This window comes from Phalacrocorax aristotelis, chromosome 6 (assembly GCF_949628215.1).
Source record: "Phalacrocorax aristotelis chromosome 6, bGulAri2.1, whole genome shotgun sequence".
Classification (NCBI taxonomy): Eukaryota; Metazoa; Chordata; class Aves; order Suliformes; family Phalacrocoracidae; genus Phalacrocorax; species Phalacrocorax aristotelis.
Window position 1 is genome coordinate 61,317,419 of NC_134281.1, and position 13,181 is coordinate 61,330,599.

The window sequence follows — 13,181 nt, forward strand, 5'->3', positions numbered from 1 at the left end:
CCAGCTGATGTGCCTCCAAAGTGACAGGAAGGGGAGGGCTTTTCCACTTCGGTAATGGTGTGTATTCAGTACGTAATTCTTAGCAATGTTAGTTAATGAAAAAATGAATATCTACTGATGAAAGGTATGTCAGAATGAGTAATTAATCATGTAAATCTGTAGGTTTATTATGAGAGAGGTTGACTTTACCACTGAAAAACCTGTGTCTGGGCAAGGAGACTAAAGTGGAAAGAAATGGCTCCATCTCACTCAAGATGGCACTCACAGCTCAAAGAAGTGGGAAGTTTGGGCTGGTTATAAGTCAGGGTGGGCAACAGGCAACTGATACAGTGCATCAAAACTGTTAGCCCCAGAACCATCAAGGCCTAGGTCACACGGTTACTCGAGGGCTTGTGCATGCAGCAACACTGGTGTTTTGGTGCCACTGCGTGGAAAAAAGACCACTTAACCTGTTCCTAAAGCCAGGGCAGAAGACTCTGTTTTGAATTAAGTATTCCTATGATTGAACATGAGGGCCTACCAGATGGTCAGGCTGTTACCACACTTTGGTGGCATTCTCTCTTGTTTTTTTTACAGCAGAGGCGTGGGTATAGGCCCCTAGCTGCAAGCTGTGGTATTCCCTGCACATTCCCCAGTGTTTGACATGCAGCTGCAAGGTAAGGTGTGTCTCTAGTTTAGGAATGCTGTTCCTTTCTCAGAAAAGACCCCTGAAAGCTTAGCTCCTATGTGTGTATTAGACGTGGATTCCACCGGACAGCTGAATTCATAAGCGTTGAGTGCAAGGCCTCAAATCTTGATCCTCTGCTATTGACACTAAGGGGAATTTAGTAGTTCCTTTCAAGTACACAGAAACTTAAGTCCTTGGTATCTTCTGTATTACAAGTTGTGAAGAAGGATAGCAATTAAAACTATATCTGAAGTCTTGTCTTTCTTTGAGGCCACAAGAATTCAGCAAAAAATAATCACTACTTACTAGATTCTTTGGTTCTTTGGAAATCCTGACCCTTTTGTGGGGGTGGGGGGAGAGAAAAGAGAAAATTCAGCATAACGTTAGATGGAAATGCTTATTGTTTCCTAAAAACCCTTGAAAAACTCTCTCAAAACCCCCACTTTCTGCCAAACAGAATGGTTAGGAATAGAAAAAAAAATTTTCCCCAGCTAAGAAGCTGAAGGACTGAGGAGGCTGGGATGGCAGATGAATTGGCTGTCTCATTAATAGAAATCCTTGGGGTTAGCAGAGCTTGCTGGATCCATAGGCGAAATGCAATGAGACACAGATTGTAACAAGCCCCAAATCACATGTGAACTACTATTGAACCAGAACAAGGAAGACTGCAGACAAGATGTATAGAATCTGAAATCTGCACTGTCTGAATTTGCCACCCAAATTAACTGCCTGTGCGTCTCTGGACTCTCAGTAAGAAGAAATTATTGTAGCTGCTAGACCTAAATCACAGCTGCTTAAAATACTGTGACCTTGCAAAGGAGAGGAGCGTAGTATCTTTAAGCTAAGGAACAGACTTGCTTAGAAATGCAGGTCAGAAGTGACTTGTGTTTTGCAAAGGTGCACAGAGCTCTCACCGTGGTCTGGCAAGCCTGGTGAGGCTTGTGTACCTGATCCGTGCTGGGCCACCTCCTGCAGTTCTCTGCTGAGTTCCCTCTGCAGCTTCACCACACCTTTCTCAGGATGGAGAGGGAAGGAGAAGACAAGGGGAAGAAATGGGGAATCCACTATGTTGGAAATACACTTCTTTCAGTTGCCTGCTTAAGTCCCAGTAAATATGGCTTAACGTGGGTTGGGAAAAGAAAAAGGAACTGAAAAGGAAAAGGAGGAAGGAAGCATGTCCTAAGGGTGGGTTTGTTTATGAAAAACATGACTTAAAGGTAAATTTTTCCCTTTGCTCAGGATAAAGGATGAGTTTCTATGAGCTTAGTTTCAGGCAGTTACAGAGTAATATAATCAAGGATGGACCTCTGCTTTAACTAGACTTTTGCCTTTCAGGTTGCAGGTGTATCAGTTGTCTTCGGAAGCTGGCAGGAGAGGGATTAAGTACTTCTTTGTGACAAAAAGCAGTACCCACAGCTGTCTGCTCCAGGGGCACAGACTTTCAGGCCACCAGGGTTGGGCCAGCTGTGGAGAATTAATTAATGTCCCCAGTTCGGTAAAAGCCTAAAGTGCTAGTGAGTATTTATTCAGTTATTTATTTTTGTGTGAGAGTAGGGTTTTTGCGGAAGTGGGGTAGAGTTATTCTTGCTATTTGACTGGGCTCATGTCTTCTCTGCGTTTTGAACTATTCTGTCTAAGCACCATCCTGTACTGCTAGGAGTCTGTACAGAGCAAGAGAGAACAGCATTTCTGATGGCTTCTCTTTTCTTGTGAAGGAATTGAGTTTATGTAGATTTGGATCTTGTTTTGCAGTCAGAATGCTATAGGCCATGCCCCATAAGTAGGGCAATAAAATGCTGCAGACAAACTTGATAATTTAAGGGGATGGACAGCAAGCTTATGTGTGGGCCAGGCATATCATTTCACGTGCTTCCTCTTTGGAGTCTCCATAGATCTACTTTTAATGTATTCTATTACTTCTTCTGGAAGTGCTATTTTTTTTCTGCCATACTTTCAGTTAATTTTAAAGGCCTATTTTTAACTTCTATAGACTGGAAAGAAAAATGGATGAGGGAACAAGGATATAGGTTCCCTTTTTTACCCTCAAAGTTGAAGACTTTGAAATTCTACTAACCAAACATGATTAATAAAGCCTAGGGGTAGCTAAAGAGAGTGGATGAATGAAAAAAGAAAGAGAGAAAGACTCTTCAGGTAAGTGAGAAAAGTATTTCCCAACAGCTGATTGAGGGCAAACTTTAAAAATCACCCTTTCTGACCGAAGAAACAGGTCATTTAATGTAGTAATGCAGGAAAAAATTGTTGAGAGCTAGAAAAGAAGTAATAGCAGATTTTTGTCAAGATTAGAGTGCAAAACAGTAACATCTGCTTGCTGCAGCTGAACAACAGGCTGGTAATACAGGGATAGCTGCCAAAGGAAGAGCTTTTATGCAGATGTTTGACAAACTTCAAAATCAATGACAAATGTCTTTGAAGGCTGAAGGAATTATGAATTAGAAATGTAGACGTTAATGTCTAAAGTTTGTAATTTATAGTTATTTGGACAAACAACACAATTCATCCAGCTAATTAACAGCTTCCTAGGGTGAGTTAGTGATGAGTGAAGGGTTCAGCTCAGCTCGCCTGCCTTTTCCGCATTTGTTCAGTAAGGTTTACACAGCCAGCTTGTTTCAGAAATGGAGAATCAGACTCTAAAATAAAAATGAAGAAATGGAAGTAATTTGGCTCAGCATGTAGTCTACATTTGAGTAATTGTCACAAAAGGTAGTTCTAAATCCAGAAGGAGGAAATCAGTTATTTTGTAACATGAATAAAAAGAAATCTTTTTTCCAGTGAAGATGTAGGAGTTGAATACATGCTATGGCAGGAGAAGGGTTGATCAGGAAGGCACTGCTCTGGAAGTGGCAGAATACAGTACTTGAAGCAAAAGAGCATTGTCTTGAAAAGAGATGTTGAGGGCTGATTCAGAAGCCTGGTTTTGCCAAGAAAGCCAATTTCCAATCCTTCTGTGCTTTGAATGCTGCCAACTCTATTACTGATTCGCAAGGAGAGAAGAGGTAACTGAATAACGAGTTTTGTCCGACAAAATTTCTTTGGGGAGTATTAAAGTACAATCAAAGTGCTTTTGCTCTAGTCCTACCTCAGATATTAGTTGTTATATACAGCAGTTGGAGAAATGGAAGGAATAAAAGCGAAGTTTTCCGGGAAAATGTGTGTTTGAATAGACTTTGCTTACTGGACTCTTCTTAATATTTTGAACTTAAAAAGGATGGACTTTTGCAGGTATTAGTAAATTTTTAGTTTTAGTGAATGATCTTTTTGGATAGCTTTTCTTGTGCTGCTGAGAACCTGTTACATTAACTGGAACGTAAACTCATTTCTTGGGAGGGATGGGGGACGGGACATTTATCAGACTATGGTCTTGGTAGCAAAAATTTAACAGCTAACAAAATTCCATAGTAGCCAGATGAAATATAACACTAAACCAAGTCCACAAATTATTAATTTTGTAATAGTTGCTGTAGTCGTAGGCTGGTATATTAATCTAGTTGCTGATTTGTACACTAAAGTAATTACAATACTTCAGTAAGAGGTAAAGCAGGAAAAATAATTCATAACAATAGCAGTAGTAGCAAATTGTCTACATAAACCTTAATAAAATCAATGCTGGTAGCTGAACGTGTTCTTAATTAACTTTATCTGCGTGTCCCAAAATGCGAAAGAAGAAAGGGGAAAAATGCTGACTTAAAGCCTAGTGAAGTATCGTGTGAAATGAAGCAAAAGGTGAGAAAATATATTGAGAAATAGTGCATCTGGCTTACAGTGCATTCCACAAACCAATGTCCTGGGATATTGGGTGTCTGATGAAGTGTTTCAGGCCTAGTTTTCAAATTCTGTGGAGAACATGGGAACTCAAAGTATGGCTTTTCTTTTTCAAAGCCCTGTGAAACTTCAGAAACGGGGAAGGGAAAGAAACCTCTATGAAGAACCATGATAAATTAGAGGCTTCATCTTTTTGCTAGGTGTGGCTGATTGGCAATGGTGAAAGCTGCAAAAGATCTCTCTGCACAGCCCAAGTCTTGGTTTTTGGCTTCCTGGGTACACAAGGCATTTAGGCTGCTTAACACCAGCAATGCTAGTGTAGGCTTTTTGTGCAGGAGTGATCTGGGAGTGGGTAGTTGCAGATCCAAATTTCTTAGGGAATTGGAGTAAAGTAAAGGACATGAAAATTTCTGCAAAATATTGGTGATGCCTGTGCAAAAACATTCACTTCCACACTTTTCCTGGAAGGTCTTCTGGAAGGTGGTTGGGAAGACCGCAAGGTGCTCTGTGTAACCTCTCTTCTACTGACTGCCCTGAAGAATTAGCCAAACTAAGTGCCTTTGAGGCTCTTACCTTCCTCTTAACTGACTTCTCACTCTGAAGGCCAACCTAGACAAGGATGCAGCTCCTCTGTTCTTTCCTTTGGGGAAATCTTGGTGCCAAATTCATAATTCGCAAGAAATTATGGAATTGTGACTACTGCTGTCCAGAATGCCTTGCAGTCTCGCTCCTTGGTTCTTTGACTACTGCATTTGTATCAAACTATACTGTATTTTACCCTTAATGAAAGGTGGTTGGTGGAAAAAAACACTTGGTTGATTTTTTTTAATGACTTGAAGGTCACTGAGAAAAATTTTCAAACACTTCAAACACAATCTGAAGGAATATTTTGTTCTAGAAGACAACGTTTAATACAGAAATCTAATCTGATGGTAACTTGTTTCTTCCTTGGGCTGGTTATTTAATGTTTTATGATGTTAGCTGTAACACGCTCTAGTAACAGAAATCACCAATGGCAATGGTTTGATGGAAAATGTGAACCGCAATATTGTTCTGTAGGAAAGACAATCTGTGAGTGCTTGATCAGTGTACAAGAAAGGAGAAAAAGAAATGTGAGAGAATTAAAAAAAAAAAACAACAAAACCTGGAAGAAGGGAAAAATGAAAAGCTAAAACATGCAGGAGGAGGCTGGTATAAAGATTCGGGGAAAGAAGGCTTCTTCCTCATCCTCTTTTTTTCTCCCTGCTGAGGCTTGTTCACTATCTAGTCGTGAATGGTGTCATTTGTGCAAGGTAAGTAATAAATCCTTCAGTAGGATTTGTTTTTGAAATAGGTAATTTACCATCGGTTGAAATATAAAAACAAAGTGTAAGATGTAAAAGGATACAAATACTAATAATGGCTTGAAGTATATTAGATACACCTACTGAATTCAGAAAATTAGGGACTAGCCCTGGACACTAACCTGAAAAAGCTCTGAACTCGCTGACTTGAACAACAGAGGTCTGATGTGAAAGAAGTGACTCCGTCAACATGATATATGTTAGGCTGCAGAGCCTATACATTGGGGTGAAATTCAATGCTGTTCTTCAAAGAGCTGCAGCTTGTATCTCACACCCATGGAGTGACCCACGGCATCATTTTGAAAGCCCCAAGGAGCTATCTAAATTAGGGCAATCCATCTCTGCCTGCAGGCCAGCAGCACTGCCCGGTTCTCTGCAGCTCTACCTGGTACAGTCCTGCTTTTGAAAAACCTGTCCCGTTTTCAGGCTTGGCTCAGGCATGTCCCTGTAGGCAGGGTTTGTGAGGCGCTGCTTCAAAGCCCACTTGTGACTTACTGGTACTTTATGCTAAACCAATCATTTTGCTTAGCTGAAAGTGATGAATAAATAGCTCACCCCAGAACAGGATTGATGGCTTCAGATAGAATCATAGAATGGTGGTTGGAAGGGACCTTCAGAAATAGAGAGAGTAGGCTGACTGTGTCACTAAATTGTACTGATCTGTTATTGCTGCAGAGAAGCATTGATTCTGAATAAATCATCCCATAAGTACAAATACTTAAAATCACAACTGTGTAGTGTAAAGTTGAGGATAGCAGAACAGTTCATGGTGCAAGACCAGAAACAATGACAGTGATTGTTTAAGCTGTTGAAGAGTCTGCATGTGAATGATCTGGTGAGATCATACATATTAGTACAAACTACGGCAGACTTAGATCTCAGGTATCCACAGTAAAGTTAAATATATAAATCAGGGTGGAACTTAGTGTGCAGATTCTGAAAGCAAACACAAATGATAGTTTTGTGCATGTTTGAGAAATTTGGGATCAAATTTTGAAGAACTGTCATGAAATTAGAGCTATAAGAATTGCTGGAAGCCATTGAATTGTGAGAGTCTCTGACTGAATACATGGAAAATTATTCAGAACCGTACAGCAGGTGTAAAATTGTACTAAAAAGTCACTCTGATAATGAAGATGGGAGTTTTAGTAAAGCCTTTGACACTGTTTCCTGCAGCATTCTCCTGGAGAGATTTCTTCACTGGAACAGGCTCCCCAGGGAAGTGGTGGAGTCACTGTTCCTGGAAGTATTTAAAAGACATGTAGATATGGTGGTGCTTAGGGACATGGTTTAGTGGCGGACTTGGCAGTGTTAGTTAACAGTTGGACGTGATGATCATAGAGGTCTTTTCCAACCTTAATGATTCTGTGTAATCCTATGATCTTTACACCACCTGACAAATCGGCTTTAAGGGTGTTGAAGAGAAGCTAAGCTACTTAGAAACACCAGCAATAGATTACAAGTATAGTGTCATCAGGACAGATGGTTAATACTTGAGAAAGAGTTTCATATCAACTACCTGAGAAAAGAAAGTAATGATTATTTTTTAAGCATGTTACAGCAACAGACATCTTCAAGAACAATGCCTGAAAGAACTCAGACAGCTATGATAGTATCTTACCAAATATATATCTGTGATTGTAGATACTGTCTCAGACACCAGCAATAAATCTACAGCAGAGAACTTAATCTTTAGCATAGTGTTGGAAATGCACAAACCTGAAATCTTGGAAGAAATCTAGTCATTGATGCGTTATATTGGAAACGAGCTGCCTTCTCATTTTTTTTAAAGGAGCTATAGCATGTGAAGATCATGGAATTCAAGCCTATGTTTGCCTTTTGCAGTGAAAAAGGTGGGTTCTGAGTGAAACAATCTTTTCAGATCAAAGAAATTGCCCCTTTTAAACTAGTCTGAAAAAATGAGGACAATCATCTTGACAGCTGTAGAAACATAGACATGTGAGAACTGTAGTCATATCTGTTGTCATTAAGATGAATGGTCCAAACAGTAGTTTGTAAGAAAGGAATGAGAAGGCAGGTGTGTTAACATCTTTGAGTTCAGCTGAATTCTGCTGGAGCTCTTTATGCTTTTAAAAGAGTTAGTTTTCCTTGGGAATATATAATTGAACCTTGTTTACACATAGAACCAAAATTAAGGAACAGATACATCTTTATAAGTTATTGGCTGAAGCTTCATTTGTATAGTAATCTAACAAAAATAGTGTGACTCATGGCCAAGAGTATTTTATGTATGCTAAAAGATATGCTATATGAGTAGGGGATTTTTGAGAGAAAACATACTAAATATTTTTTTCTGTGCTAGTTATTCTAAAACTTTCACTTCTGGGCAATCTTTTGCTATTCACTTGAGTTCTTGCAGAGAAACATATTTCTGGCTTCTGAGTGGGAACTTCAGAATGTCTGGCCTTTAAGACCTGGCTGCCAGTTGTTTTGAGAGTACAGCTTTTTGACAGATTTTCTTCAATCACTGAATTCACAGTAACAGCAAGCATCTAACACAGGCTTCTTTTGTAATAGAAATAGTTCACAGAATCATAGACCTGCCTGATTGGAAGTGACCTCCTGAGATCATCTGCTTCATCTCCTGGTCCTGAGGCTGGAACAGGAACTCCTATCCTTAGAACCTATTAGTGAAGGAATTCCATAGCTTACTCTGATAGTTTGTGAGGGTTTTTTTAGTGTTTATTTTCAAATTGCAGAGTTGTTTCTAATATATAACTTACTTCATGTCTACTGAAAACAAATTGATTTTTTTTTCCTTGGCTGCTCCAGTGGAAAACCAATAACTGATCATCGTCTTGCTTACATTTTCCATCGCTGCTCTTTTGAGGGTGATCTCTAAATTTCCCTCCTCCCTTGCAATTCAGAATTTGGAGTCTTGGCTCTGTAAGGTCTCTGCAAAGACCCTGTCGATCACCTGTCTTGCCTGTATTGGACACCGTGCAATACGCCACATCACTATTGTCACTGTATAGGAGAGGCTCAGGGCTTTTTTTGTGCTGCTGTTGCACAGCTAATTGCTGTGACTCTGTTAGCTTGCTGTGCTCTGGGAGCCATGCTCTTGCCTGCTCTTGTTCATGTCTGTTTTAGTAAGGATACAATGTGCTAGCTGAGGCCTTACCACAGCAGTAAGCACATAGGATAATTATATTACTGACTGTAAGATAGCTAACTTCCTTCCATCCCCACACCTTTTAAATATTGATTCTTCCACACCTTTTTTAGGTTGTCATTATTGACTTACTTTCAGCTTGTGATTCAGTCTCCCGTATTTTCTGCAGTACTGTTCTCTCGTGTCTTGGTCACAGAGTTTCTCCTCCTCATTTGCTTTGAAACGGCTTTGATAATTTAAGTCTGGCCTCTTAAAATACTTTCCCACCTTTTTTGGTATCAGTCAGATACAGCCCCCTTTCTAACTATAATTTAAATGACTTACTAAAAAAGTTGCATATAAAATCTGATCACAAAAGTAAACCCTAGTGTAGGTCCTTGTGTCACAGACAACCGAGTTCAGAGTTGACATAACATTTCTGCAGAAACACGAAGTCATGTTTTGTTTGCCATGGGTTGAATGTTAAAGCAAACAATGACATCTTTATTATTTTTACTGGTTAAATATTTCAAAAGTTTTCTTGGAAGCTCCCACTATGTGCGCTCCTGTATTAATGCCATTCAAAACAATAACAGAAGGTGAGACAAAACCTAAGGACTAGTAAAGCAGCTCACAGCTAACTAAGGTTAGAGAGAACTTGGCAAGGAAGGGAAGCCGGGCTTCCAAACTCCCAGGTTCAGAACCAGTTTGTAGCATAAACCTGCTTATTCATCTTTTTAGCGCTCAGTGGAACTGAACTGATTGGCACACACTGTTTTCTGGACAGCTTTAAATGAAGCAGCAATGTCTCTCGAGACAGACGTTCTCTCTTCCGTTGAAGATAAGCTCTTCTCTCTACTGCTTTTCCCCAGAAGTTAAAACAGTTTTATGCTTACTTGGCAATGTAAAATTAGCTTTATGTATAATGTATAATCTGCTTTTAACTCCTTAAATCTGCTTCGAACTGTAACTTTTTTTAATCCATAACATTAACACAGTGGTGGAGTGCTATTCTCAAAATTCACTGCAACTCTTGGAAGAGAAAGTGGTCATTGTGAGAGACTTTGGTTTTAATGACCTGTGGGCTGTAGAATCCATTGGGGTCTTGTTAAGCTTCTCTTTCCCAGGCTATCAAGATGGATATCAATACCTTCCAGAAAGGCGGCTTTCTGTAGTGTGATAAGGGCAGCGTGGGCTTAGCAGATCAGGCTATAAGCAACATGCTGGTTACAAATGTCTACTGTTCTGAGAAACACTTTTTGGAAGAAAAATTAACTTCAAAATTTTTAAAATATTATGTTGCTTTTAAAAAAAAAAAAAAAAGTATTTTTTTGTACAACAGGCAATTCCATCACTGGAATTTCAGTTCACAAATTCTGGAATTTCTGCTAGCAGCTGTGAGGTGCTAGGAGAGAAAAAAAATCAATGTTTAAAAGAAGATACTCAGGACTGTTAAGGAATATATTTTCTTGTATGTCTATTTTTCCAATTTTTCCTTCCTAAAGCTTGTTTTTCCCATTTTAAGAAGGTAGTTCTTCCACACGCATAGCATTAAGCTTTGCAGTAGTTCTGTGTACTACAGAAGGTCAAGGAATGTATGGGAAAAGCAGCTATTGCAGACTTCTTTTTTTGGGGCTCAAACATTCAAATTGTTGTTCCTACGAGCAATTACTGAATATTGCATGAATGTATCTTGAGGTGAGGTAGTATTGTGTCCTCCCAGTGTTGGAAGAAAATACCCAGATCAAAGATTATCTCAAAGATTATCTCAATTAGTTCGAAGACATAAGCCCTAAGTATGATAATTAAGAGAGAAGTACTGAACATCTGGTATTTTGTGATAATGGTATCATGAGGTATGAAAATGACGTGAGGGTATTATAAAATATATAGCACCAAAAATATTGAACTTTTAAAAGACAAATTTTGAAGGCATAAGTAATGGATGGAAAGAGGTTGATTAGAACCACCTGCTGTTTACTGTGGGATGTCGGGGTGATTATGATAAAGGGAGAAAAAAAATCACACTTATTTTAATAAAAATAGGGATAAAATTTAAATCTGATGTGGCTAGGAAGGAATATAAGAACTGTTAAAAACGATAAAAGGAAGCATCTAAAAGCTGCAAAGTATTTAGTATGTATCAGGGTAGGGCAGAATATTAAATAGCTGCAAATATGAGAAAATAACATGAGCAAGCAGTACTACTCTTTCTATCATCAGTAAGTAGCTTTAGGCATAAATGTCCTCCTAAAATAATCTAGCAAGATTTAAAAAAAAAAAAAAAAAAAAAAAAGAGTTTATAAATACGGAGAAAACCCACGAAAGATTTAGTCAGTGCCCTGTGAGCATTGTGGTGATTATTGAGGTCCTGCAAGAATATTACTGGCAATGGAAACCTGATTGCTTCTAAACTCCAACATTCCTAAGAAATTGCAAGATGTTGTACGTAAGTACTCCCTTTGAAACAGTCTTTGAGGGGGCATGAAGTGTAATGAGAAACCCGGTAATTTCGAAGCAACTGTATGTTTTGTAAACTTGTTTAGCAGTAGTTGAAGGTCATAGAATAAAGAAAACGTTACATGAGAAGGTAGAGAATTGTTTGGAGGTGAGCAACGGGTAGGAGATCTCAGTTACGTTTGTCAGAGCTCTGTAAATGACTTGGAGACATTGGCACCACAACACCAATAATTAGGAAACAGCCATAGAGGAAACATGAGACAACAATATTGTCTCTCAGTCCCAGAAGTGATTTAAGTCTTTTGGACTGTATATTCAGAGGTATTTTCCATAAAATAGATGTAATTTTAAAATTGACTTTCAGCAGAAGGTAAAGACTTGAATACATTTAAATATAAATGGTACTGGGAGGTGGAGATGTTGAACAGCAAAAATAGAAATTTAGCGACATTGCATTTTCTTTTGAAAGGTGGCACCTAATTGCTCCCTTTTTCTTGGTAAGATATATTCTATTTCTGAAAGCGACTTGGACCTAAGTAAGGATACTTCAGTGCTCTTGAATATTTCCTTATAATCTGCAGCTCAAATACAAGCAGTGTCCCAGGCAACCCTTACATGGGGAAAATAACGCATGAAGCGAGGAATAATGGGAAGGTACAGCATCATAACGAAGCAATGATTTTGTAAGTATGATGTCTGTAAATGAGGGAGAGTGATATTCCAAAGGTGGAGGCGCCAAGCCCCTTTTAGCTGTTAATTGGAAAGAAGTGAGTAACAGTACAGTGAGCAAAATAGTCACGTGTGTGAACGGGGTAACAGAACAAATAGAAAAATCCACTCATACCTACAGGAATTAAGATAATCAGCTTTTCTAGTTCCTTTTTGCCAGACAATTATTCTGCTGTGTGTCCCAAGTATTGAAACTGAAGTTTGGCCATGTTTCAAAAATTGATTTCTCTGTATTTTATCAAGCTTTCAGATCTCTTTGATGACAGCTGCTTAGATCAAAGTCAGTTGGAGTCCTGTGACTGTCTAAAATCAGATGGTAGATGAAATGATTTTCAGATATAACCAATGCTGCCAAATGTTTTTCAGTGACTCTCTGTCACTCGTTTGTCATACTTCTTAATTTATTAAGATTTCTACTTGTAACATAGGCTACATTATCTTCATTTTTTTAAGTGCTTGGGTATGTCCTATGTATTTATAAGGCATCAGCCGCTATATGAAAACGTGGTATCATTGGAAAAGTAAAAAATACCAGTCATGAATGCTAAATTTCTTCTTTTTTGATTTTTCAAGAATGAGGATGAAAAATTTTTCATCTCCCAAGATGATTAAATACCAGTAGTGTATTATTCTTCAAAAATTACCCTGTCTTTGAAGCACAGCTGCATCACAGTAACCAAAAATAAGGTGGACTTCTGTAAAGATGCTCACACTTTTGAATGTTATATCAGATTGCACTGTGCTAGGGACCTTTTCCTCATCAGGTGTTTCTTTGTTTGCACGTGCTAATACGTATCAGATAAAGATTTAATGTTATATTTAAATTGTACTCTTTCGAATAGTTCTGATTTGAGAGCAGTCCTGATTTAAGGGGGAAAGAACAAAACCCGTGGTTGCCAAGGCCAGTGACAGCTGCTGTTCAGAGAAGTGCTGTCACCTGTACAGTCCTCGTGCATGTCCACAAGGCAGACTTGTGCGCCGTCAGGTACCAGTCCTTACACTCTGGGATCTGGGAATCTGTTTCAATATTTGTAACATTTTTTTTACCCTGACTGATTGGTTACAGGTAAGGGAAATGCTGTGTTTTGCA

General features: G+C 38.8%; 1 long non-coding RNA gene across 2 annotated transcripts in view; it reads left to right on the forward strand.

Moving 5' to 3' along the window:
• Nucleotides 1-13,181, forward strand: part of LOC142059419 (uncharacterized) — a 443,822-nt gene that overhangs the window by 412,457 nt on the left and 18,184 nt on the right. The window contains exon 7 of one of the 2 annotated variants that reach the window (XR_012661334.1): nt 12,934-13,076. The exons of the other annotated variant lie outside the window; for it this stretch is intronic. This is a non-coding gene — a long non-coding RNA (uncharacterized LOC142059419). The remainder of the gene's footprint in view (nt 1-12,933; nt 13,077-13,181) is intronic. 2 annotated transcript variants of the gene reach the window in all.